This window comes from Leiobunum rupestre, chromosome 1, assembly GCF_980474605.1.
Source record: "Leiobunum rupestre chromosome 1, qqLeiRupe1.1.hap1, whole genome shotgun sequence".
NCBI lineage: Eukaryota > Metazoa > Arthropoda > Arachnida > Opiliones > Sclerosomatidae > Leiobunum > Leiobunum rupestre.
The window spans coordinates 2,331,940-2,355,403 of NC_143384.1; the positions used below are offsets into that span (position 1 = coordinate 2,331,940).

Sequence of the window (23,464 nt, forward strand, 5' to 3'; positions counted from 1 at the left end):
TTGGTTTTTGACGTCTTAATTACTTAAATTATGTTTAATAAATCCATTTCTGCGAGTGAAATAACACGAATTACACGAATAACTTTCTTAAAAAAGTTCGTTTCGCCAAAACGCGTCTCACTTCACTTAACTATAAATAAAAATGCTTTTATGAAAGCAGTTGGAAGTTTGATTTAAGGGGTAGTTCGGATCTATGAAGGCACAGATATTTGAAATGTTTTAGATTAAATAGTTATTTTTTGGAATTATTTTAAAAAGCAAAATATATTTCTAAAATAATTTCCATAAATTTTCCCTCACCTTTTATATATTTTAAAACCATTTCCTTAAATTTGAACCTTGAAACTGTAACAGTAAACTGAGAAAATTTTAAATTGTAAAGGAGTACGCGTGTTTAGTTCAGAATTATGTATATTCTAATGGAAATATTTAAAATGAATTTTAAAATCGGCCGCCATGGATATAAAATAAGGCTGTGGGATAAAAAATTCTAAAGAAAAGACATACTACGAGCTGAGTTATTTTGCTTGATAAGACACAATATTTTTGAAACGCTTATTTCTGGCATTGATTTTCAATGCTATAGACGCAGTGCTTCCATATGCGGGGAATTTTTCCTTTTTCCAGAATTTTTCAACCTTTAAAAACGCTGAAAGGGAATAATGAAATTTAAAAGGGGAAACGGGCAAAGCGATGGAAATTTAACAAAGGCCGGGTCATTATAAAAGTAATGAAAGTCACAATCTAAATATAGGTTTTTACAAAATTATTAAAATGTAAGTAATTTTGTAATAAATAAAACCTTAAATTTTCAATAATTTTAAGAATTAATCTGAATATCTATATAAATTTTGTATTAAGAGCGAGGGATAAAAAATGGGAATTACTAGGTCGAAAACGCGAAAATGAAATTATCGCAAGAGGAAAATTTTAGATATCAAATGTGGAAGCCCTGTATAGACGTCTGCTATGCTGTCGTAATTGGATTCTGCAGTTTTGTGTTTCCAACTAAACTACTACTCGCAAAATATTATAACCTTAATTAATATGCTGTTTTATATGTTAAATAAAAATTTTGTTTAAATACATAAGAAATTAAACGGTTAAAGGATTTTGCAACTTTCTATGTAAGCTAATTCTCATAATGAATTTATAAAACAGACATGTACTAAATTCTATCTATCCAAGTCTGCACTTATTATTTTAAACTTCTGGTTTAAGGTAGAACTATGCAACAGTATTTAAATTTGGAATACATCATGAAAAACTGAAGATCCAAGTCAAGTAGTAGTAAAAAAAATTGACAATAGAGTTACATTAAAATGACCACATTTCTTTCTAGAAAGGCCTGATGAAATGTGTGCAGTTACACTGCAGTAGCCTGTTTGAATTGTTAAAGGGACTTTCAAGAAAGACTTAGTCAAATTGAAATAAGTCATTCAGTCGTAACTTTGGGTTTACAATGATTAAATTGATTGCAAATCTCTTTTATTGATGACTTCTTTACTAGTTTAGTTTCTATAATGAGTTTAAGCAATTTAAATGCTGTAATTTTACACGTAAGCCTTTACAATTTAAAATTTTCACAGTTTACTGTTACAGTTTCAAGGTTCAAATTTAAGGAAATGGTTTTAAAATATATAAAAGGTGAGGGAAAATTTATGGAAATTATTTTAGAAATATATTTTGCTTTTTAAAATAATTCCAAAAAATAACTCTTTAATCTAAAACATTTCAAATATCTGTGCCTTCATAGATCCGAACTACCCCTTAAATCAACCTTCCAACTGATTTGATAAAAGCATTTTTTATTTAATAGCTGTCCCTTTGCTCTGCATCACAGGGCAAATTTTGACTGAAATTTATAATTGAAAATAAAATCCATATTATCCATGGATAAACGGTTAACCGCAATTTTTATGATTAATTGAATTTTTGCCAGTTAATTTATCGGTTACGCCGATCTCTAGCAGTCTCAATAGTGTATTTTTCTCGACGGACCTTGAACAGCCCTGTGATCGCCGAATCTTAGAGGAGCCGTCACCCTCCAAATACCAAAAATCCTTCTCTCAATATTTCGTTCCCGCCTCAAAGTCCCCACCCCCCTCCATCCTCAGCTAGGAGGCAAGTAAGGAAAAACCATTTTCTCTCGTTCTCTCTTGGAAAAGCAATTTCGTCGCAGTGACCAACCCGGGCTGTTGCTGACTAATTTCATTGCGGAGGTTCACATTTTGTCGACGCTTTGTCCAAAATTAGCTTAAGAGTTTTGCTGATTTCCGTTCTCTTCGACTGCTGTTATCTTAACAAAGATTAAGGGTTAACGAGTCTTATTTTTGTTTCGTGAGTATTTATGCTTTTTATCAATTTTCAAGGCTATTTAAAGAAGGCGGGAAATTTTAATTTATTGACTTTACTGGAGAGCGTGGTGCCATCTATAAGCGGCAAAGAAGGCTAAAATATACTTTTGGGACCGAATTCAAATTTCCCGCCTTAAATTTCAAGTTTATCTCCAAGAATACGAGTGAAAGTGGTGACCTTGACAAATCTGACTCTTTGGGGAAGAGTGCACTCGGCGAGTGACGAAAAACCGAGAGTGAGAACGAGGGAAGATTTTTAATTAGTTCCACTCGCACTCTTGAGTGAGAGTGAAACTCTAAATATCACAAGCGATTTTGCCCATGTCTGGTTAGATTTCCCCAAACATTTTACACGGAGCTCGGGTTAGGCTTAGGGATTTTGGAGTTCAAACCCTGATTTTAATTTATTTTCGATATTAATTAAATGAATTATTATTACAAAACTTATATCAACTCTGTGAAAGTATTTTTAATACTTAGCTATTTACCAGCTTGTATTTTATGATACACAACAATCTTTATCTGATACACTACTGAGGCTGTCAGGGCCGTGCTAAGGGGGGGGGGGAGCCGGGCGGTCACCCAGGGTCGCTAAACATTTACCATAGGGATGTATATACCGGAGGCCCGCTACACTCAGTTTCACCCATGCATTTCGCCGGGGCCGCGAGACCTCTAAGCACGGCCCTGGTGGCTGTCAATGAAATGGTAAACCTTTGTTCACGAGGATATAACTGTTTAACATCATCGTAACCGTTCTAAATTTTTTGTAATTTTTAATATTTAAATCCTATACTTTTAGGACCAAGTAAACGAGATTACTTTATATTTTAAACATTTGAGATAACAAATTTATTAATATAACTAAGATTAATTTTAATCCGCCGTGTTTTGTAAATACTTACAGTTGTTAGCAGACGACATACAGAGCTCCTTAGTCGAACGAGGATAAAAACGTGGAGTAATATATATAACGTTGATTAAAATAATCCTTGCAAACCGTAGCAAAGGTCTTTTGCGAGAAATACTGGGTAAAATTTCTTTGAAACCTTTGAGCGCCATCAAAATGTAGAAACCTTTAAAAATAATCACGTAGTTTTAAAATTGCTTAAAGGCCGACTACATAAATCTTCGGTTTACTCTGTCTTTCACTGGAAGTAGGCTTACTGCAATACACGTTTGCCATGCAGTCAGCCTACTTCCAGTGAAAGACAGAGTAAACCGAAGATTTATGTAGTCTGCCTTTAAACGTTTACCCGTTAACAACGCCTTCAGCTTCAATAAATAGATCTTTGAAAGTTAAGTTTTTAAATAAAGTCATACTTAAAATTTAAATTATGTTTTTAATAATACTTTTTTGGTATAAAAAAATGTGTTAAACTTAATTGAACGACGACTCGGACATAAGTATTTTTATTGTGATACTGATTGTAAGTCTTTTTTTAGAGCCTGTTATGAGCCATTGTGACGTGTGGGGCAATTCAGTTCCCTCGTCCAATGATTTTCAAATCCACGTATTGGTGGGAATGAAAAGTTTGGTTTTTATTGTCTTCGTCGGCCGTCGGGGAGCGCCACCTCCGGACCTTAAAGCAAGTGTCGGCTTTAGTGTAGTTGCTTTCTGGCCGACAGTTGTCGCCACCGTGCAAATTTAAACAAGTTGATTTACCTATATGGCGTGGCCCAAAAGCATGCTTTTAGCTCATTGGGTATTCGTAATCACGTATCAGAAAAGACTATTTGTAATCACGTGCTCAGTCGACCTTGCTTGGATTGGCTTTTCGGTAAACACGTAATTGTCGACTTGAAAATAAATGATAAAACGTTTTTGAAAGGCGATACTAGGTGGAAGCACCTTCCCAGCATTCTGAGCAACCATAGTCATCTTCGATACATAGACCCAATCAAACATAACGTAGGCATTGATAGAGCCGACACTTGCTTTAAAGTGGGCTACGTTCAGTGCAGCTTAAAGGGGAACGGCCAAGCTTTTCTAAATATGACCTTATTTCCGTATCAAAAAATTAACAAGACGTTCAATATACTAACACGTACCTTTTTTGTCTTGAAAAAATAGCTTTTGGCCCAAAAAATTGAAACGAAAAATATACTTGGTGTTTGGGTTTGAATTTTCGCCGCCATCTTAGGGCAGCGGCGTAGGAACCGGGGGGGCAGGGGGGGAATTTTGCCTGGGGGGCAACCCATGTAAATGCCCCCCCCCCCCCCCCTGGAAATTGCTTTTATTCATACCATAGTCCATCGGGCGGGGACGTCGTACCTTGGTCAAAATCCAAAAATATACATAATATCATTTAGTATTTTAGTAGCCTACTAAGTCTACTTACTTTTCGTAAAATTATTTCAAAACATAACTTAGACAATGTGGGAGTTTTAAGTCTTTTTTCTAAAGTAGTATTAGATTAGTTTCGTGATATACTTTTTCATATGTGTCGGGTACCCGGTTTTACTACTAATATCAACACTATTATGTAAAAAAACGGTTTTATGAATAAGTTTTGCTATTTGTGCGATAATGTTTCCCGCTTCAATGAGGCGGCAAAATTATCGCACAAATAACCTCACCTTCGCGTAGCAATACAGGTTGCCAACCCCTTTAAATCGGCCAGTTTAATTAATTGGAGTCGTGAATAGGGTTTAGCGTCGGTACACCAGCGCCACCGCAACATCGCACTGTTCTCGTAATATTGTTAAATAAAACAGGCGCTCTCGAGTCCTGTCTTCTCAGGGATTTATACTGTCAGAACTGTCTATGGTCTCTCCTCTGCACCTTGGGAAATACCAAAATTGCGTGTTTTGCACGACCTTTATCTTGCAAGCTACGATTTCTTCAGTTGGTTTCGCGCCACGGCTTTGCCCAGGTAGTTAAATAGTAAATATGTTTTGAATTATTTGACAGTGTTTGTAAGCCTATTAATTTTATTCGGAATAAAAGTTTACGCAATCAGGTAAGATGTTAAAGAATAATCTAAGATCGTTTAAAAATTTATCACTGAGGCTTCTAACTTTCTATGATTCCTTTATTTAAAAAACTTAATTTTTAAAATGTTGATATCTAATTGACACTCAATTAGGTCTGATGTTGAAAATTTATATCATGCGAAAATAAAGGAATCATAGAAAGTTAGAAGCCTCAGTGATAAATTTTTAAACGATCTTAGATTATTCTTTAACATCTTACCTGATTGCGTAAACTTTTATTCCGAATAAAATTAATAGGCTTACAAACACTGTCAAATAATTCAAAACATATTTACTATTTAACTACCTGGGCAAAGCCGTGGCGCGAAACCAACTGAAGAAATCGTAGCTTGCAAGATAAAGGTCGTGCAAAACTCGCAATTTTGGTATTTCCCAAGGTGCAGAGGAGAGACCATAGACAGTTCTGACAGTATAAATCCCTAAGGGATATATACTGTCTATGGAGAGACAGGACTCGAGAGCGCCTGTTTTATTTAACAATATTACGAGAACAGTGCGATGTTGCGGTGGCGCTGGTGTACCGACGCTAAACCCTATTCACGACTCCAATTAATTAAAACTGGCCGATTTAAAGGGGTTGGCAACCTGTATTGCTATGCGAAGGTGAGGTTATTTGTGCGATAATTTTGGCACCTCATTGAAGCGGGAAACATTATCGCACAAATAGCAAATCTTATACATAAAACCGTTTTTTTACATAATAGTGTTGATATTAGTAGTAAAACCGGGTACCTGACACATATGAAAAAGTATATCATGAAACTAATCTAATACTAGTTTAGAAAAAAGACTTAAAACTCCCACATTGTCTAAGTTATGTTTTGAAATAATTTTACGAAAAGTAAGTAGACTTAGTAGGCTACTAAAATACTAAATGATATTATGTATATTTTTGGATTTTGACCAAGGTACGACGTCCCCGCCCGATGGACTATGGTATGAATAAAAGCAATTTCCAGGGGGGGGGGCATTTACATGGGTTGCCCCCCAGGCAAAATTCCAGGGGGAATATTAAATTCTAAAGCCTAAGCCTAGTCTTGTTTTAAAATAACTCTTCTAATCAGTATGTCTATAAAATAACAAAATGTGCCTTATTTTCAATTTAGGTTCTACATTTGCGTATAGGAGTATAATGACCATTCTGGCGCATATTTTTTCTAAATACACCGTGGAATCCGTGGATAGAGAAGACTGTTTTGCCCAAGACAGAAATAGTGCAAAAAGCGGATAAACCAATTCTAGTACAGCTGGAGTCACGAAAGAAATCGATTTCTTAAACCATACTAATTATTATTTATAAACTTTGAACGTTTTATTACAATTTAGTGACCAAATAAATATATAATTTAAAATAACAAGAAAATAAGATTTTGTCACTAAATTATAAATATTTCCAAATGCGTATAAGAAATATATTTAAACTTAATTTGTAAATATCCAAAAATCGACTTAAGATATACCACGCCCTTGAGAGTTTTTCATGCCCCATTAATGGACGTATCGATCTTATTTGTCGCCTCAGTGGTCGCTGAGAAATCAAAGGCCCAAAGTTAAGCGACCCTGAGGACCCAAATGGTCATTGTGATAGAATTATTATTATAATATTTATCTGTAAATAAAATTATTTTATTATACTTATATCATAATAATTATATTTATTTATAATTAAAATTATATCATTATATTTATATATTTATTATTATTATATTTATCAGTAAATAAAATTATTTTATTATACTTATATCATAATAATTATATTTATTTATAATTAAAATTATATCATTATATTTATATATTTATTATTATTATATTTATCTGTAAATAAAATTATTTTACTATACTTATATCATAATAATTATATTTGTTTATAGTTCAAATTATATCATTATATTTATATATTTATTATAATACTTATTTATAATATAAAACGATATTATTATATTGGTGAATTTTTTAAAATGCTAAAAATCGAAAATATAAATAAAAAATGATGAAAAAGTTCGAAATTGATTAAAATTTTTACAGGGGTACCCTTAAAATTGGTTAGATTCCCATGTTATATTTAATGGGTAAATTTCCATTTTGTGTTTTCAAAAACATTTTTGGTTGCCATGGCAACACGGTTGCTTATAGAGACATTTCCCTTTTAGGTTTTTCAAGTTACACGACGGTCTATCAAACCCCCGAGTTTGAACAAATCGGTGAGTTACACCTCGGGTGGTCTCCTCGTCAGTGTAATCAACTAACTCAGCTGCTTTCTCCTCATATTTTTGAAATTTCTCCCGGTTGGTTCCTATGAAGCTTGTTAGTGATATCAGGCCGAGGTGGCTGTATTTACGTCCAATCTAGTGTTCTGCAGAGTGAATGTCACTAGTTTTGTTCACTTGACCCAAGATATTTGATAGAAAATAGACGACCAAACTAGTCCTATGAATGAAGAGAGTCATTTCAACGTAACATGTTTATTTGAAACAAGAGAAAAGTGAATGCATATAACGACTAATGTATACAGTATATATATGAAGTTCAAAAGAACAATTTGTATTTTTGCCTAAACGGTTATTTACATTTATATTGTTTTATCAGACGGACGAACAATATCATCCCAAAATACTGTATAGAGCCCTGTTTCCATCTTTGAAATTTAGTTGTGGAAACTTAAAGCGGTGCTCTTTTACTCCTATCTCGTCTCGCTCACTCCCTCCTAGTGATGCGCCAATTCGAATAATCCTATTCGAAATATTCGATTATTTAAACAAATTTTGCGAATGTATTCGACTCGTCCACTTCCGTATTTCTTTTTTAATAATATTTTTTTAACATTTTCATTTTGTGGTGCGGGCCCCTAGGCTGCGGCCTAGATAGCCTGTGCGTAAAAATGGCCCTGTTCCAGGGAATTATAAATATAAAGGACAGTTTTAACATTGCATTTGTTTTAAAATGGAAATTGAGCAATTGTAAAGATCGATTTTTTTGCTATATGTATTTGCAGTGTTTAAGGCCCTGTTAATTGGTTCTTTTCGGTTTATAAAGATCAAAATTTCTAGTTTGATAATTAGGCACACAAAGTTATATTGGGTAAAAGATTTGGACAGGAGGTTATATTTTTTTCTAATTTATATTGGAAAATTATTTTTTTTTGTTTTCGAAAATTCGATACAGTGTTTAATTGTATGTCTTTAAGAATGGTTAGATAGTTATACATGCAATGGTTTTTTAAAAAGTATGGATACAGGTGATTAACAAATTTTCGTTGAATAGTTTCTATTTTTGATTGTAAATAATTACCGCAGCCACCCCAGGCTAATGAACCGTACATTGCTTTGGATCTAATTAAGGCAATAAAACGCAAAACAAAATGGTGGCTGAAATTAATATTTCTGCTAATGTTTAAAGTCACGCCTAATAGCCTATGAAATATAGGTGCTTTGGATATGTTCTCTGAAGTGTAGTTTTTTGACATAATTCCTCCCAAGTCTTTAGTGCTAGTTTTCCAAATGATTTCGTCATTTTTAATTTGTAATTATATTGAATGAAATTAGTTTTTCTAGTAAATGAAATAACAGCTGACTTTGCGGGATTTATAGGTACATTATTAGTATTACACCATGAGTTTACTTTAAGTAAGTCATTTTGAAGAGCGTCGCAATCACTAACCTCGCTCACTACTCGACCATAGCTCATTGTCGTCGGCCATTTGCTATAATTGGGTCTGCTTGAATTGAATCATAAATATAGATGTGAAAAGGGAGGGAGGAGCCCCGAGGGACCCCGCGAGTGACGGGGTAAGTCACGTTTGTTACCACTCCGTTACATTTTAGGATGTTATTACGGTGTCTTAAATAATCAGCGACCCAATCCAGTAAGTCACTATGAATACCATACCGATCGAATTTTTTGGGTAGGTAGTGACGCGATACCCGGTCAAAAGCTTGTGCCAGATCTAAATATATCACGTCTACCCACTGTAGATTTTCAACTTCGGGAGCTACGGTATTTAAAAACGTCGCGTGGTTAGTTGCTACGCTCTTTCTTTTAATAAATCCGTGTTGACATAGGTTCGGAAAAGAGGCGAACCAATTTGATAAATGAGCGTGCGTTATACTGTCAAATATCTTTCAAACACACAGAGCAAAGATATTGGACGGTAGTTTTTGGAATCTCCAGCGATCCACTTTTTAAAATTGCGCTGACGATCACCGATTTCCATGGCTCCAGTTGGAAAATTTTTACTTTTAATTGACAGGTTAAAAATATGTAAGAAAAATATCACCACAGCCCTTGACGATAAAAGGAGGAATGTTATCGACTCTGGTAGAAAAAGTTAGTTTTAATTTAATGATTGCGGTTTTAATGTCGAGACCGGTGCACGTAACTTTGCTAAATGTATTAGAGTAAAATTTCGAAGTATCATATATATCTAATATCATATATTAGAAAAGTTTTCCAGGAAGGATTCGGCCAGATCCTTGGCGGAGCTTAAGAAAGTGTTCCTTCGTTTCAACCTGATGTCCATAGGTGTACATTTTTGTTCATAATAGTTTTATCTCTTTGAATTCATAATTTATACTTTGATCGCGGTATTGCGCCCGATCAGAAGGATTACCCGCGCGCTTAAAGTTTTTGTGATTTTTACGCTTTAAAGCGGCAATTAACTCTGGCTAGTACCATTCTGGAAAACGTTTCGAGCCCTTTTCCAATTTTTGGGGAATGATTAAATTCATGGCCGATTCAAGTTTGCAAGTAATTAATTCAACACACATCAACGTCGGTTTGGTTATTTAAGACGGACCAATCAAAATCGCGGAGATAGAAAAATTACATTTTGTAGTGCTAGAAGATGTGTTTTTATCGATTAAAGGGGCGTACTTGCATTTAAAAGGCGGGTGAGAAACATGAGCAGGAACAAGCGGGTCAAGAGGGGGGGGGGGAACAATAGCGTCATTCACATTCGTCAGGCATAGAGATCGGCGTAACAGATAAATTAACTGGCAAAATTTCAATTAATCAAAAAAATTGCGGTTAACCGTTTATCCATGGATATTATCCACGGATAGAAACGATTTAATATGGGAAAAATCCAAAAATAACTGATTATTTGTTGGATAATTTTTGTTTATGGATATTATCCAAATAAACGGTTAATTTTTATCCAAACGCAGGCATAGGTCGAGAGTGTTATTACAGTGATTTTTTAAAATTAATTTGACGTAGATTGCTAGCGCCACAGATGTCAAATATGTAACTAGCCTTCTTCCGCGGGTAAAAGAGGCAATTAGAGTCTACCTTGGGTAGGTTGAAATCACCAACGACAATAATGTCAGTTTCTAAAACTGTCGCTTGTTTTTGCCAGTGGGTGTGGAGATCATCGTACAATTTGACGCTTCAGTTTGAAGAGAGGTATATATTACCGAGTAAAAGAGATCTTAAATGATTAATTTTAATTTCTAAGAAAATTGATTCCGCGATGTTTTCCAAGTCAGTACGCCTTATCACGGTAAAGCAATTTTGTACGTAGTCCTTGAACATTTTGATAGCCAATGCGAATATTTTTAGTCATCATTATTACTGGGAGGTTTGAAGTTAAATTTTTTATCGTCAAGACGCTGGCCACGGTATTCCATGATTAGATAGTTGTTCAGACAGTTGGTTGAGGTCCTTGAGTCCATCAAATTCGCATTCATCACAGCTGATATGGAAAGATGAGTAGGTGTTCAATTTCGTTTTAAGTTTGACACATTTAATGGTTTTCAAATTTGTTTCGTCATTAGGAATATCGGCGAGTTCATCTTCGGTCAAATCAGCAGTGTTCAGCTATTTGGTATCTAGGTAACAGATTAAAGATACTATTTAAAAGATAATTGTATCTAAGGTTAAAGTATGTAGCGTATCTGTTAATTGTTAGTGGAAAGATACTTTTATCTAGTTCGGCTATAATTATCTAAACGTGCTACACTGTTTATCTTCTGATACGTATTCGAGAGTTATATTCGCGTATCGGATATTTCCGCGACAACTTAACTTAAACTATAGAACCCAGTAAAAAGTGAATTTATCTGAAGGTAAAAATATCTGTATCTAGGTAATAGGTAAGGCTTAGATATACATAACGATTCCTATGTACTGTGAGTAGCGACACGAAATTTAACCGAACATTTTTCAAAGAAGAGAAGGCATCAACAAAGCTAATTCAAGACGTTAAATCGACCGATAGGTAGATTTAGAAAGCCAGTGGGTGAAAATTTGCGTGAAGTGAAGTCCAACTTTCCCCCTCAGGCCCGGCATTAGAGAGTGCGGGGCCCTAAGTAGTGAGAAGGGGCCCCTTCGCTCAATGCAATTGAAGGAAAAAAGAGGGGGCGCACCAATAAGTGTCGCTAACTGCGAGATCCAAAACATGTCGCTAAGTGCGGGCAAGTGGCGTAGACGAGGGGTGTTCTATGTCCAGACTTCGGCCACCCCCTTGACGGATTTATGCTGGCCCCCAATAAATGCCGCTGAGTGCGGGGCTCTAGGTGGTCACCTTTGTTGCCATGCCCTAGCGCCGACCTTACTTCCCCTACGTCATATCGTCGACTGCTTCGTCGTCTTCCTGATTTTTATTGATTATTATTACAGTAACCACGTCACGAAAAAGGCGCCTGTCCGCCCCTGAGTATGCCTCTTGTACGCTACAAAAGTTAATCATGCTCAGTGTTTCTCTCAGAAACGTTTCCTCGGGGGAAGGTAACTAGGCTCAGGGTGGTTTTTACCAGACAAACGTGTGTGTGATGTCCATTGGCAAGCTCTTAACGCCCGGGAGGTAGACTTTCCCCCCAGAGATATGCCTGAAAGAAACCCAGATAATGCTTATTCAAACTAAATTCATAATCACGTTCGTTTTCACTCTTTGTACCTGGTATATCTTTTTATCGATGCATTAAAATATAACTTCCAAAACAAGAAAGATACAGATAAGGAACGTCGCAGATATAGCCCCTCAAAAAAAAAGATACCAAAGGGCCATTCTTTGGAAACAGATACGGAAAAAAGTATGTGTAAGAGTTTTTTATTTATCTGTGTTCGCCTGAAAAAAGGTAGAATCTTTTACCGACAATTGTATCTTGTACCTAAAAAATAGTACCTAAAAACGTAGCTAGACCCGTATCTAGATATCGTGTATCTAGATATCGCTGATCACCGATTCTTGAGATATATCTCTTCATACGTATGTAGTGGCTTGTGATGTCTTTGATTGGCTAAATATAGTAGTTCCTTCTCTTGGAAACGATCGACCAAGGAAAGAATACCACATTTATCATGCGTAATTGAGATTGGCGTAGATTGAGGAGCACCAAGAATTATCCGGAGCGCAGCGTTTTGAAATTTTTGTAGTTTTTGAATATTGGTGACACTGGTACTGGAGAAAACTAGCGATCCATATTCCAATTTCGACCTTATATATTGTAAATAATTTTGTTTGGGCTTTCCTACTGGCCCCCCATCGCTGACCAGTAATAGCTTTGAGGAGGTTTAAGCGTCGTCTGCATTCCGTCGCAACATTGTTGATATGTATAGTTAATTTCGGATCGAACCAAATGCCAAGGTTTTTATATCATAGAACTTCTGTTATAACATTTCCATCAATATGAAGTGTCATATTTGTATATTTTCGACGTTTTAGTGTAAATATTAAATAATTGCATTTATTATACTGGAGGTGCAGTTCCATTAATTCTAGATTATGAGCAACTATATTAAGTGTATCTTGTTCTTTTGACCGATTGGAAAGTGGGACAAACAGCCCACAAAGCAATGTCGTCTGCATGGAGGCCTTGTTAAACTCCTTCAGTTATATCCGCACATACACCAGCGAAGTTAAATACTTTAGGGCTCATAGGGTTGCCTCGAGGTAAACCCTTGTTAAAGAGCACCTCCTTAGAGAGACTGCCATTTACCAAGATTTGAATTCGTCGATTGGAGAGTAAATTTTTTATCCAATAATATAGATTGCCATAATATCCTGCGCTATGTAGTTTCTCGAGAAGGTTGGCTGTACCGAACTACCGATGCTGCCAAATGCATCTTGAAGGTCTAGAAAGACAAAACTCATAAGCTGTTTATTACGTAGGGCTGTGGCAGCCCGCTCTTTAATGCGTGAATGATGTTCCAAGCCAGATCTGTTTTTACGGAATCCAGTCTGCTGATGTGTAATATTTTTATTCGTCTCAAACTGGATTAATTTTAATCCGCCGTGTTTTGTAAATTTTAACACTCCGTAGCAAACGACATACCGAGCTCAAGAGTCGACGCGCGCGCAATAGCGGCCAACCCATTTGCCGAAATTCCATGAACAAGAATTTTCCCGCTATAAACTATTGCCGTTCAGCCACGCTCGGTTTTATATTTATATATTGGCTTCAAAACAAACACTATTCTAAAAATAATTTTCCGCTAGGGGCGCTCGACGCCAAGTTATTTTTTTGGTTTTTAGGTGAACGTAGAAACTCCAACGAATGGGCTGGTCGCTATGGAGCGAGGCATACATGGGCATTTTTGAGCGGTATTTGAGCGCTAATGTAAAAAAGACATTTAACCGCTCATCTCCGCTCAAAATAACTAAGCCGCTCATGAGAGCTGCCCACCTCGCTCAGCGAGGTTGCTCTGCTCGAGCGAGCCGGCGAGGGTTAAAACACGGAGTAATAAATAATACGTTAATCTACATCATCCTTGCAAAACGTTTTTCTTCGCCCTTTTACCGTAACGAACATTTTATGGAAAGGTCTATTCAAATATAAGAATTCTGAAAAATAAGGCGCGTTTAATTTATACCTTAAAGTAATAATTGGTTTAATATGAAAATTATAACAGACGCTTAAAAGTAATAAGTCAGACAGAAACTCCGCATTTTCTGTTTTTCAAGAAAGCGGCTTGCGTTATTTTAATTACGCAAAAAACTTTAGACTTAATTTGAACAGTTCCGTTCAAGATATTTTACTTTAATTAATAAAATAAATTTATGAAGATTGGTATACATCTAAAACTAAAGCTCTTCTCAATTCGTTAATAAAAGAGTATTTCTTTTCCCCTGGAAATTAATTCTAACATTTGCAGTAGGCAAGCGGAACACCAATGGATTAGACATCAAATTGTTAACATTTCTTATAATTAATAATGGCGTTTGCAGACCGACTTAAGGGTCTATTTTCATTAAAATTTACGTTCTGTAATATTTACACAAACTTAAATCGTTACTGACAATTACAAAGAACTTCTAATATATTCAGAATTCGAGTTATTTCTCGATAAAGGTCCTTAAATTTAGTTTTCATTAGAGGAATCTCCGACTGTAATTTTTCCAATTCCTCTTTGAGTTCCACCTGTTTCCCCTCGCTTTCGTCCAATGTTCGCGTCAATTGTTCCAGAGCGTCTTCGTATTTTGATTCTTTGGCCTTCAATCGTTTCAAAATTCTAGCGTTGTCCATTTTCCGATTCAAGATCTTCAGAGAGCCTCTTTCTAGGGCCAAATCGGATTTCACTATTTTGACGTTCAACGTCTTCTCGTTGAGTTCCAAAACAACGGCCGACAGTTCGGCCATTTTGATGTTCAGCTCTTCAATGTCGGTAGTGTCCAAGATTCCACTGCTGAAATCTGGTTTCATTGAGCCAAACGTGGACAGCGGGTACTCGTCCGCGGCGACGTTGTCCGAATCTTCATCAGAAATAACGTGTTTACCTTGAGACGAATCACGTCTGACTTCTGTACCTCCTTCACTGGTGGCATCCTTTGCAACTGCTGTTGAATTGGCTGCTTCTGGATGTATCAACGGAGCTTTTATATTATCCAGGATTTTTATTTTTACTTGAGCGTCGACCTCGATTTCTGAGCATTTTCTGTCCAGAATGTCTATCGGTTTATTTATTTCTTCATTAAGGGTATCCGCGTTAGCTCCATTTTTCAGTAGCATTTCTACAATATCTTTATAACCACCTTCGCGGGCCAAATGCAAGGGTGTCTCTTCTCTGTTTGTAGCAAGATTGACATCAGCTCTGGGTTGAATTAGCTGATTTACAATGTCTACATTACCATTTATAATGGCGATGTGCAAAGGTGTGTTCCCGTCATTGTTTTTTACATTTGGGTGGACCTGGTTTAAGAGAAAGAGGCGCACCAGATCTTCGTGGTTGTTTCGCGTCGCCACGTGGAGCAAGGTTTCACCATTGACCTTTAAGTTTCCATCGCCTCCTCTCTCCAACAGCAGAATAACCATGTCCTTGTGAGCTTTCTTTGTAGCGAAAAACAGCGGATTCCTTTCGTTATTCTCGTGTTCGTAGTTGATCTTGGCGCCTTTCTGCAGTAAGAGTTTCACAATTTGCGCATGTCCATTTTCCGTAGCCGCGGTCATCGGGCAGTAGATACCATCCCGACTTGTTTCGTGTAGTGCCTTTTGTTCCAGAAGCGCCACGCATTCGTCGTAGTTCCCTTCACGCGCTGCGTGGTAGAGTCGAAGCGAAAGCGGGAATTCTTGTTCGATCAACTCCACTATTTGAGGTTGTTTGAATTTCTTAGCCCTGTCCACAGGGCTAAGCTTGCCATTATACTTAACTTCCAGATTAGCTCCGTTGTGAAGTAGTAGACGGATCACGTTAAGGTGATCGTTAAAGAAAGCCTCTATTAAAGGAGAAAACTGTGTGTCGTCCACCTTATTTAATTTGGCCCCATTTTCCAGGAGGGCCTTGCAAACGTCGTATTGACCATTCCGAGCCGCCCGCTGCAAGGCACTACCTCCGGCTTCATCTGGCTCATTAACGTCGACTCCATTTCGAATGAACCGCAGCGCCGTATCTTCTCGACCGTCTCTGATTGCCTTGAACAAGCCCATCACTTGTTGCTTTCTAAAGAAAACAAATAGAGAACACTCAAGTTAGAAAATGTTCAGTATAGCTTAGAATAGCTTTTTCAAGTGCCAAATACGTTTCGCGACGGAGATGCTAATATTAACACGACTGTTATAGTTGAGCCGCCCTGTTACAAAACGTACAATAACAATGCATCCCTTTTTTTAGCGAATTGGCCAGAAATCTCTCTTAAAAATAAATATAGTTAATACAACCAAAAATGTAGTTCAGAAATAATCAGAACTAACTAAAAATATAATTTACCCTACCTCACCAATGAACATACGTGTAGCTATAATTATTAATACCTTACTTATGATAAAATTCAATTTATACGCTGTCCAAAAAACCGTACTTCTCCATAAAAATTCAGTTACGCATTAACAAATCTAGGTTAAATTTGGCCCCAGCTAATATATAAATATTACTTTCGTGAAAATCAGACTTAATTTAAGAAACTAAATGTAGAGTTTTACAAGAAAATGGGGGTCCGTTTAGATATAACCACAGGTTTAAGTTGAAATAATCCTCACCTTACCAAACATATTAAACTTAATTTTGAATAAAATATGTAATGCACAAAGCGAAAATACGAAAAACAGTAATTTGGACAAACCCCCAAAGCTAAGGCTCAGATTTAAAAACATTGTTGTGTGATAACGAGGCCGGTCAGCGTAAACTAGATATCGTTGAAATTTATAATCCTAACTGGTAAAAAGTAATGTATGACACTGCGGCATCGGCTACTTTTAGTCGCTCCTTGTAGCTTGCCCGTGGGTGTGTCCTGTTCTCGTTTCTAAGATTAAGAGTAGTAGTAATTTTCCGGAAAAATAAAATGCGGAAAAATTTCCAGCTAATGTTCCGAAAATCGGAAAATAAAATTAAACAAATTACTTTTAAAGGGTTAAATTTCTAAAAAAAATTATCGATATAAAATGTCTAATAACAATATTTTATAATAAACTATATTATAATAAACTATTATAATAAACTATATTATAATAAACTATATTATAAACTATATTATAAACTATATTATAATAAACTATATTATAATAAACTATATTATAATAAACTATATTATAATAAACTATATTATAATAAACTATATTATAATAAACTATATTTTAATAAACTATATTTTAATAAACTATATCCGAGTCAGCTGCCCTAGGACCGGCCTTCTGCAACACTTTTAAAAATATCGCCACCGACAATCTCACTGACACAGGTGAATACGCCTTGCCGCCTACCACCACCCTGGCCAATGCGATGTCACACATGGAAATCAACGAAGCAGCCATCTGTATAGCGATTAAAAAGTTAAAACTAACCCATTCGACGGGCATCGATAATATACCGATTTTTATAATTAAGGGCTACGGTGATCTACTGGCACCCATCCTTTGCAACATATTTAACTTATCGCTTTCTACCGGGAAATTTCCCTCTCTTTGGAAAACTGTGGTGGTGTCTCCAATTTTTAAATCGGGTTTTACAGGAGACGTTACAAATTACCGCCCTATTTCGTTGCTCTGCTGCCTCGCCAAAGTTTTCGATTCGGTTATGCACTCCATCATTTACGACTGGTTCAAGCCTTGCGTTTCCGTTTCACAGCATGACTTCTTGCGCTCTCGTTCGGTCGAAACCAATCACGTGGCGTTTCTTAACGACGTCATGCCACAAGTTTTAAGCCAGGGGCAAGTCGATGTCATCTCACTCGATTTGTCCAAAGCTTTCGACAGGGTTTCACACCCTTTATTATTACAAAAGCTTCGCCTATATGGCCTGCAGGGTTCAGCCTTGAACTGGATCGGTGACTACCTTGATGGACGGAGCAACACACTAAAAGTTAACGGCCAAGTAACGGCGATATCTTACGCCACCACTTGCGGCGTTGTAAAACCGACCCGCGGCACAGAGGGAAACCGAGACTGCCTTCCGTTTCGTTACTGAGGTGGTTCGACTATCTATTTTGAGCTTTTGGTTAGTCAGTAACGAAGGCGAAGGCGGGCCGGCGAGGTAAAACCGACCCGCGGCACAGAGGGAAACCGAGACTGCCTTGCGCTTCGTTACTGAGGTGGTTCGACTATCTATTTTGAGCTTTTGGTTAGTCACAAACGAAGGCGAAGGCGGGCCGGCGAGGTAAAACCGACCCGCGGCACAGAGGGAAACCGAGACTGCCTTCCGCTTCGTTACTGAGGTGGTTCGACTATCTATTTTGAGCTTTTGGTTAGTCAGTAACGAAGGCGAAGGCGGGCCGGCGAGGTAAAACCGACCCACGGCACAGAGGGAAACCGAGACTGCCTTGCGCTTCGTTACTGAGGTGGTTCGACTATCTATTTTGAGCTTTTGGTTAGTCACTAACGAAGGCGAAGGCGGGCTGGCGAGGTAAAACCGACCCGCGGCACAGAGGGAAACCAAGACTGCCTTCCGCTTCGTTACTGAGGTGGTTCGACTATCTATTTTGAGCTTTTGGTTAGTCAGTAACGAAGGCGAAGGCGGGCCGGCGAGGTAAAACCGACCCGCGGCACAGAGGGAAACCGAGACTGCCTTCCGTTTCGTTACTGAGGTGGTTCGACTATCTATTTTGAGCTTTTGGTTAGTCAGTAACGAAGGCGAAGGCGGGCCGGCGAGGTAAAACCGACCCGCGGCACAGAGGGAAACCGAGACTGCCTTCCGTTTCGTTACTGAGGTGGTTCGACTATCTATTTTGAGCTTTTGGTTAGTCAGTAACGAAGGCGAAGGCGGGCCGGCGAGGTAAAACCGACCCGCGGCACAGAGGGAAACCGAGACTGCCTTGCGCTTCGTTACTGAGGTGGTTCGACTATCTATTTTGAGCTTTTGGTTAGTCACTAACGAAGACGAAGGCGGGCTGGCGAGGTAAAACCGACCCGCGGCACAGAGGGAAACCAAGACTGCCTTGCGCTTCGTTACTGAAGTGGTTCGACTATCTATTTTGAGCTTTTGGTTAGTCAGTAACGAAGGCGAAGGCGGGCCGGCGAGGTAAAACCGACCCGCGGCACAGAGGGAAACCGAGACTGCCTTCCGCTTCGTTACTGAGGTGGTTCGACTATCTATTTTGAGCTTTTGGTTAGTCAGTAACGAAGGCGAAGGCGGGCCGGCGAGGTAAAACCGACCCGCGGCACAGAGGGAAACCGAGACTGCCTTCCGCTTCGTTACTGAGGTGGTTCGACTATCTATTTTGAGCTTTTGGTTAGTCAGTAACGAAGGCGAAGGCGGGCCGGCGAGGTAAAACCGACCCGCGGCACAGAGGGAAACCGAGACTGCCTTCCGCTTCGTTACTGAGGTGGTTCGACTATCTATTTTGAGCTTTTGGTTAGTCAGTAATGAAGGCGAAGGCGGGCCGGCGAGGTAAAACCGACCCGCGGCACAGAGGGAAACCGAGACTGCCTTGCGCTTCGTTACTGAGGTGGTTCGACTATCTATTTTGAGCTTTTGGTTAGTCAGTAATGAAGGCGAAGGCGGGCCGGCGAGGTAAAACCGACCCGCGGCACAGAGGGAAACCAAGACTGCCTTGCGCTTCGTTACTGAAGTGGTTCGACTATCTATTTTGAGCATTTGGTTAGTCAGTAACGAAGGCGAAGGCGGGCCGGCGAGGTAAAACCGACCCGCGGCACAGAGGGAAACCGAGACTGCCTTCCGCTTCGTTACTGAGGTGGTTCGACTATCTATTTTGAGCTTTTGGTTAGTCAGTAACGAAGGCGAAGGCGGGCCGGCGAGGTAAAACCGACCCGCGGCACAGAGGGAAACCGAGACTGCCTTCCGCTTCGTTACTGAGGTGGTTCGACTATCTATTTTGAGCTTTTGGTTAGTCAGTAATGAAGGCGAAGGCGGGCCGGCGAGGTAAAACCGACCCGCGGCACAGAGGGAAACCGAGACTGCCTTCCGCTTCGTTACTGAGGTGGTTCGACTATCTATTTTGAGCTTTTGGTTAGTCAGTAACGAAGGCGAAGGCGGGCCGGCGAGGTAAAACCGACCCGCGGCACAGAGGGAAACCGAGACTGCCTTCCGCTTCGTTACTGAGGTGGTTCGACTATCTATTTTGAGCTTTTGGTTAGTCAGTAACGAAGGCGAAGGCGGGCCGGCGAGGTAAAACCGACCCGCGGCACAGAGGGAAACCGAGACTGCCTTCCGCTTCGTTACTGAGGTGGTTCGACTATCTATTTTGAGCTTTTGGTTAGTCAGTAATGAAGGCGAAGGCGGGCCGGCGAGGTAAAACCGACCCGCGGCACAGAGGGAAACCGAGACTGCCTTGCGCTTCGTTACTGAGGTGGTTCGACTATCTATTTTGAGCTTTTGGTTAGTCAGTAATGAAGGCGAAGGCGGGCCGGCGAGGTAAAACCGACCCGCGGCACAGAGGGAAACCAAGACTGCCTTGCGCTTCGTTACTGAAGTGGTTCGACTATCTATTTTGAGCATTTGGTTAGTCAGTAACGAAGGCGAAGGCGGGCCGGCGAGGTAAAACCGACCCGCGGCACAGAGGGAAACCGAGACTGCCTTCCGCTTCGTTACTGAGGTGGTTCGACTATCTATTTTGAGCTATTGGTTAGTCAGTAACGAAGGCGAAGGCGGGCCGGCGAGGTAAAACCGACCCGCGGCACAGAGGGAAACCAAGACTGCCTTCCGCTTCGTTACTGAAGTGGTTCGACTATCTATTTTGAGCTTTTGGTTAGTCACTAACGAAGGCGAAGGCGGGCCGGCGAGGTAAAACCGACCCGCGGCACAGAGGGAAACCGAGACTGCCTTCCGCTTCGTTACTGAGGTGGTTCGACTATCTATTTTGAGCTTTTGGTTAGTCAGTAATGAAGGCGAAGGCGGGCCGGCGAGGTAAAACCGACCCGCGGCACAGAGGGAAACCGAGACTGCCTTGCGCTTCGTTACTGAGGTGGTTCGACTATCTATTTTGAGCTTTTGGTTAGTCAGTAATGAAGGCGAAGGCGGGCCGGCGAGGTAAAACCGACCCGCGGCACAGAGGGAAACCAAGACTGCCTTGCGCTTCGTTACTGAAGTGGTTCGACTATCTATTTTGAGCATTTGGTTAGTCAGTAACGAAGGCGAAGGCGGGCCGGCGAGGTAAAACCGACCCGCGGCACAGAGGGAAACCGAGACTGCCTTCCGCTTCGTTACTGAGGTGGTTCGACTATCTATTTTGAGCTATTGGTTAGTCAGTAACGAAGGCGAAGGCGGGCCGGCGAGGTAAAACCGACCCGCGGCACAGAGGGAAACCAAGACTGCCTTCCGCTTCGTTACTGAAGTGGTTCGACTATCTATTTTGAGCTTTTGGTTAGTCACTAACGAAGGCGAAGGCGGGCCGGCGAGGTAAAACCGACCCGCGGCACAGAGGGAAACCGAGACTGCCTTCCGCTTCGTTACTGAGGTGGTTCGACTATCTATTTAGAGCTTTTGGTTAGTCAGTAATGAAGGCGAAGGCGGGCCGGCGAGGTAAAACCGACCCGCGGCACAGAGGGAAACCGAGACTGCCTTGCGCTTCGTTACTGAGGTGGTTCGACTATCTATTTTGAGCTTTTGGTTAGTCAGTAATGAAGGCGAAGGCGGGCCGGCGAGGTAAAACCGACCCGCGGCACAGAGGGAAACCAAGACTGCCTTGCGCTTCGTTACTGAAGTGGTTCGACTATCTATTTTGAGCATTTGGTTAGTCAGTAACGAAGGCGAAGGCGGGCCGGCGAGGTAAAACCGACCCGCGGCACAGAGGGAAACCGAGACTGCCTTCCGCTTCGTTACTGAGGTGGTTCGACTATCTATTTTGAGCTATTGGTTAGTCAGTAACGAAGGCGAAGGCGGGCCGGCGAGGTAAAACCGACCCGCGGCACAGAGGGAAACCAAGACTGCCTTCCGCTTCGTTACTGAAGTGGTTCGACTATCTATTTTGAGCTTTTGGTTAGTCACTAACGAAGGCGAAGGCGGGCCGGCGAGGTAAAACCGACCCGCGGCACAGAGGGAAACCAAGACTGCCTTCCGCTTCGTTACTGAAGTGGTTCGACTATCTATTTTGAGCATTTGGTTAGTCAGTAACGAAGGCGAAGGCGGGCCGGCGAGGTAAAACCGACCCGCGGCACAGAGGGAAACCGAGACTGCCTTCCGCTTCGTTACTGAGGTGGTTCGACTATCTATTTTGAGCTATTGGTTAGTCAGTAACGAAGGCGAAGGCGGGCCGGCGAGGTAAAACCGACCCGCGGCACAGAGGGAAACCAAGACTGCCTTCCGCTTCGTTACTGAAGTGGTTCGACTATCTATTTTGAGCTTTTGGTTAGTCACTAACGAAGGCGAAGGCGGGCCGGCGAGGTAAAACCGACCCGCGGCACAGAGGGAAACCGAGACTGCCTTCCGCTTCGTTACTGAGGTGGTTCGACTATCTATTTTGAGCTTTTGGTTAGTCAGTAACGAAGGCGAAGGCGGGCCGGCGAGGTAAAACCGACCCGCGGCACAGAGGGAAACCGAGATTGCCTTTGGCTTCGTTACTGAGGTGGTTCGACTATCTATTTTGAGCTTTTGGTTAGTCAGTAACGAAGGCGAAGGCGGGCCGGCGAGGTAAAACCGACCCGCGGCACAGAGGGAAACCGAGACTGCCTTGCGCTTCGTTACTGAATTGGTTCGACTATCTATTTTGAGCTTTTGGTTTAAAAATAACTTGAATTTGAAAATCGAAGTTGGGACTTGGGCCTTTATACGCCGTCGAAGGTGACCCCCCATTTCAGAAAAATTCTAAGAAAACTATTATTATTAAACAAACGGTTAAAGATAGAAACTTTCTATGGTGTTTTTTGAAATCTACAGTATTTATTACACTAAAACCGAATATTTTGCTTAAAACGTATTTGTATATTATATTTTATTCAACGATTCCTTTGGGGGTACCAAAATGAGCTTTACGTCACTTCGAAAAAGTGACTTCTGTTCATATTGCTCTAGTTTTGCAACAGTTAATATTTTTTGCTAAAACTTTGTATTTGCTCATTAATTTGTCCTTATTTACGTGGTAAAAATTTCATTTGGATCGGCCGACCCATGGTTGCCTGAGTTGTCGATTTGACGTGGAATGACCCCGCTACAATATTAATCAAATAACAATCCATTCAATTTCTAAGTTATACAATAAAAAAGTTGTAGTTTTCTAGTCATTACTTATTTGTAAATTATACAAAAGTGTTTAGCTCTAAATTCACAAGATCTAATCTTGCCGTCTCGACCTT

At 39.8% G+C, this 23,464-nt stretch overlaps 1 protein-coding gene across 2 annotated transcripts in view; it reads left to right on the forward strand.

Moving 5' to 3' along the window:
* Window positions 1–2,193: 2,193 nt before the first annotated feature.
* The window catches only part of LOC149960397 (uncharacterized), a 50,349-nt gene continuing 29,078 nt past the window's right edge, over window positions 2,194–23,464 (forward strand). The window contains exon 1 of one of the 2 annotated variants that reach the window (XM_090174297.1): window positions 2,194–2,340. The gene's annotated coding sequence lies outside the window, so the exon portion shown is untranslated. The remainder of the gene's footprint in view (window positions 2,341–23,464) is intronic. The other variant, XM_090174298.1, reaches the window with a different exon arrangement.